A 5437-nucleotide genomic window follows, 5' to 3' on the forward strand; every position below is an offset into this window, starting at 1 on the left:
TGGAAGGCACTTGGGACTATTAAGGCATCGGAGGATGGGACAAGAAGATGTGTAAATGGATACAGCGAAATTATAAAGGGATGGGAACCCTTGGTAAACATGGCAAAGAGAAGAAGCCGCCAGTGGCACGGAGATTTGGGTAGACCCCAATGTTGTGGAATAGCCTTCCCGTCATGTATGATGAATGGATCCCCACCCTAAACATCAACTCAGACACATTTCTATGCCATTGACTCTGGTGCAGATATTTTCCACTACCTCCAGTATCATCGGAGCAATGGTTATAATCTGAAGGTTGCACTCTCACTGTTAAGTCCAATAAGTTAAAACAATGAAGAATTGCAGAACACCTTGTTGCTCCTCTTTGAGCTTCAGAAGAAGAGTGTACGAGGTCGAGGATAGAGAGGCCAGAGCGCGAGTGGGAACTAGAATTCTATTGACAAGAGACTGGAAGCTGCAGGTCACTCTTCCAGACTGAATGCAGGATTTAATCAAAGCAATCACTCAATCAGTGTTACATATGTACAATTCTACTGTGACAGATGCTCCCAGTAATATTTCGCCACTGGGGTCAGGTCTTGCCCACCAGTTTGTGATCCACACATCGTGCAATTCCACAGTGGCAGACACACCCGGTGATGCATAGTCACGTTGATCAGGTGTTCCACTGCGGTTGGTGATACACACTCAGTGCAATTCAACAACAAAGTAATTCATGACAACGCTACTTCATCGGAGAACGTCATCAGGATGCGCCGCGTTCCGCACATGCGCAGACGGTTTCATGCCCGTTGCGCATGCGCAGCGGGCCGACTCTCCAGGACTGATTTGCGCATGCGCAAAGGACGCGGTACGCGCATGCGCACACATTCTATTCATCTCTGCGCATGCGCTGCGGTCCAACCCGCCGGTCAGGTTGTGCGCATGCGCAGATGACGTCATCGCGTTATTTCGTCAACCTCCCGACGCGCCAGTTTGGCCTCTGCGCATGCGTCAAAGCTTCGGCGCGGCTTTTTGAAAGTGGAAGGAGCGGAGGTTTCGTCGGGCACCTTATCTGAATTATTTATTCGTTTTGGAGACTTGCTTCATTTTTATTTGACACAGGAGATTGTTCCAAGGTAAGTTGCTCTGCCTTTGTAAGTTGCTCTGAAAACATTTCCATTGTCTGGGCCACCGCATGTTCTCCAGTCCCTGTTGTGAGTTGCTCTGAAAACATTTCCATTGTCTGGGCCACCGCATGTTCTCCAGTCCCTGTTGTGAGTTGCTCTGAAAACATTTCCATTGTCTGGGCCACCGCATGTTCACCAGCCCTTGTTGTGAGTTGCTCTGAAAACATTTCCATTGTCTGGGCCACCGCAGGTAGCAGGATGAAGGCACAGTGACTGTGATTTCTGGCGCCAAACAGTACACACTGCAGATACATGATGGCCAGGCTACCTGCAGCTGCATCTTCTCCATTCAGATTTTGTTGCCCTGCAAACGTGCTGTTGTTGTGCAGAGGCATCTGGGTCTGCCTTTGGACAGGCTCGCCCCCAATTGTCGCTGGCGTGCATCTCAGACACCAACGACGACAGGCATGGCTGCTGCCATTGTGATTACAGAGGAACAGCCAAGGCCCCTCAGCCACAATGAAAAATACCGCTTGCTTTCAGATCAATTGTACCAGCTGCAACAGGCCGTTCTGCAGAGTGGAACGGCATCATTCATGAGGAGACTGGACTGGCTGCGGCAACAGACTCTCCGCTGGCAGCAAGGACTGGCTGATGAGATGGAGCCATTTACTATGCCCAACAATTGCCCGGAAGCACCTTCGGATGGAGGTGGCCGCGCGCTGGACATCAGTCACGTGTCACAAACCCTGGATCCTGAGCGTCTCACCCCCTGGCCTAATGATCTGATGGACCATACATGTGCCTACCTGTCCAAATCTCCACTTCCCCTACCTGCGGTACCCTCTCCTTGCTGCTCAGTTACACAGTCACCTGCTCCTACACCCATCAGGGCAGTGCACATGGGCACACAGTTACCTGCTCCTACACCCATCAGGGCTGTGCTCATGGACACACAGCCACCTGTTACCCCATCCGACGTTGAAACAACCATGCAGAGCCTTGTGAGACTCCGCAATTGCCAGTTGCTGCCTGTCAAGCAGAGAGGGCGTCCAAAGGGGTCAAGCACTTGGGGAACATTCAGCAAGAAGAGACTGAGCACTAAAAGAAACAAGCATGCCGTGTCCAGTGGTAGCAGAAATGTGAATGCTCTTGCTGTGAACACAACTGGTGATAGTCGTAGGCAGGATTAAATGGGAATGGATGGAAAGACGCACGAGTAACATAACCACTGGCAGGGAACTGCTGGGCTAAATGGCCAGCTTTATGTTCATAGCCCAAAAGAAATGTGCTTCTTTTCCAGCACCCTCACATCATTCATGTTTTCCCTGAGAGCAGCATTGAACCATCACGAGATAGGGGCAGTAACATCATCCTGCCTCCGACAGCTGAGGTGGGTACTAATTGATTCATTGGCGGTGTTATCAGTACATGCCTTTACCGCAGAACACAAAGCATGCTCAACAGTAATTTCATTGGAGGGAGGGAAGCTCTGACACTGATGTTCTTTCCTTATTTTCTTTCATGTAAAACGTGCCCTTGAGAAAACAATCCTTGACATTTAAGGACGGCATTCAAGCAAAGGAGGCAGTGCGGGAGAGGACGCAAGGATGTGCTGATTCCTGCATCTGAGGTGGGTAATAAGTGCTTCATTGGCGACGTTATCAATTGGTGCCTTCACTGCAGAACTTAAAAAGGTGTGCACAACAGTAATTTCAGTGGATGGAGGGAGGCAAGCTCTGACTCTGATTTGCTTTATTTCTTTTCATGTAAAACATGCCGTCGAGAAAACAATCCTTGAGACTTAAGGTCAGCATTCAAGCAACGAAGGCAACTAGATCATGCTGCGGAGCTCATCACGATGTGGAAAGGAACATTGCATTTATGGATGAATTGGGAATGCACATTGGGATGCACTTGGGGAACATTCACCAAGAATAGACTGAGCTCAGACTCTTGTGACTTTGCCTTCTTCACATGGACAATACAGTAGTGGAATAGAGAGCCAAGCTTTTATTCACCACAAGGCTCTCCAGGAACAATCTCTTCAGCTGTGCATAGCAGAGAATCGGCCTGTCTAACGGGAATGCTGGACACAACACTCATGTATCCATGCACAGCAGTTCCTCGGATACTTAATGAACTTAATAAAACTTTTCAATAATTAAACCCAGAATTGTTGAGGTTTTGTTTTGCATGCTATTTCCCCGACTTTGCAACTACACTTCAGATATTCAACTATGGTGGGGGGGCAGAGGGAGGGGTGTTTGAAGAGGGAGAGTGCGGGGAGGGGTGGGGAGAGGGAGCATGCAAAATGCAGGGACCAAACAGTTGCAATGCCTGAAGTACTGAGGAGAAGTAGAGAAAGCAACTGGGTAGGGGAGAAAGCAACTGGATTGGGCATCCGCAGCTGGAGGGAACGGCTGAATGGAGAGGGCCGGAAGCGAGAGGCCGTAGAGAGCCGCGGGGAGCGAGCGTGCGAAGACCTTGGTGTCACCGGGTCCAGGGACTGGCCAGTAAGTCTTTTGCTGCACTCCTCTTCCGTTCCGCTGCTCCCCCCCCCACTCTCTCCCCTTCCTCCCTCTCCCCCCAGCTCTCCCCCTCCCCCCTTCCTTACCCCTCCCTCTCCCTCATTCTCCCCCCTCCCTCTTTCTCCCCCCTCCCTCTTTCTCCCCCTCCCTCTCCCTCCCCCCCTCCCTCTCCCTCTTTCTCCCCCCTCCCCTCCCTCTTTCTCCCCCTCCCCCTCCCTCTTTCTCCCCCTCCCCCCTCCCTCTTTCTCCCCCTCCCCCCTCCCTCTTTCTCCCCCTCCCCCCTCCCTCTTTCTCCCCCTTCCCCCTCCCTCTTTCTCCCCCTTCCCCCTCCCTCTTTCTCCCCCTTCCCCCCTCCCTCTTTCTCCCCCCTCCCTCTCCCTCTTTCTCCCCCCCCCCCTCCCCGGCACCGCTACCGCTGGTCTCCCAGCGCTGCTCTCCCCGGCCCCCGCGCTGATCTCCCCGGCCCCCGCGCTGCTCTCCACGGCCCCCGCGCTGCCTTTCCCGGCCCCCGCGCTGCCTTTCCCGGCCCCCGCGCTGATCTCCACGGCCCCCGCGCTGATCTTCCCGGCCCCCGCGCTGATCTCCCCGGTCCCCGCGCTGATCTCCCCGGCCCCCGCGCTGATCTGCCCGGTCCCCGCGCTGATCTCCCCGGCCCCCGCGCTGATCTCCCCGGCCCCCGCGCTGCTCTCCACGGCCCCCGCGCTGATCTCCCCGGCCCCCGCGCTGATCTCCCCGGCCCACTCCACTCTCTCACTCCAGCCATTGTATTCTGCCACGTGTTCGTTAGGTTTCATCTCTGTGATTTTTTGAATAGCGCCATCTTTAGTCCTGGCAGCTGCAACAGTCGCAGGCTGTGACGTTTTCGTGGCACATGCTGTATCTGCGCATGTGCCAAAACAGCGCCACCTACCGATCGCGTTGTCAACAATTGCGGTCATTCAACAATTATAGATCCCTGCACCTTCCTTCAGAGTTATGTGCACAGCGAATTGATTTAACAGTACACAATTTTCCACTAAAGGCAATAAGGTGATAATACTGTTAACCTGTGGTCTACAGAGGGTTATTTCCAATTCGGTAATGGAATAAATCTGCAAAGATAATTCAGGACATTTGCCTTAACAGAACAATATCACTGACCAGGTGTCTGTATGACTGTGTCCACGAAATCAAAATTTAAACTTTTCTGTCACAAAGTAAAACAGGAGATCAGTTGAAACGCAGATTTACACAAGTTCAATGGTTACATTCACGTACCAGGAACACCAATGCCAGCAAGGGATATGTAGTATATTTTCTCTATGCCGTAAAATGATGCATACATTTTCCATGTGGAGTGAGCCGTTCCTTTGTACTGTCTTCAATCTATTGAAATCTGAGGTGAGTCACAGCCTGAGCCATTAACTTATAACAAGTGGGATTTCCACTGGGAGCTTAATGTTGCCAAGTTGTTCAGATTGTTTTTTCTAAAGATTTCACAAACAGATCGCAACAGCTGTGTTAATTCCCTTTAGTGATAGTATACGTTTCGTGCTGAGATTGAATTGGGAATGCCCAAAGATGGACGATTCTGTACTCATTAATTAGCAAAATAAAATGTACACGGTCGTCTCAAAACAATGTGATTTCCTTCGAAAGCAATTACCTCCATCTGTAGATCACATACTGTCTCACTGATATCCTTCACTCTGTTGTGCACATTAGTAAATCAATTCCTAATATCATTGTGCACTCTCAGGGATATTCTCCTGCACTCGGGGATTTGGTTTCCCTCTTTATCTGTGACAATTCAGAGCA

Source organism: Heterodontus francisci, chromosome 28 (assembly GCF_036365525.1).
Source record: "Heterodontus francisci isolate sHetFra1 chromosome 28, sHetFra1.hap1, whole genome shotgun sequence".
NCBI lineage: Eukaryota > Metazoa > Chordata > Chondrichthyes > Heterodontiformes > Heterodontidae > Heterodontus > Heterodontus francisci.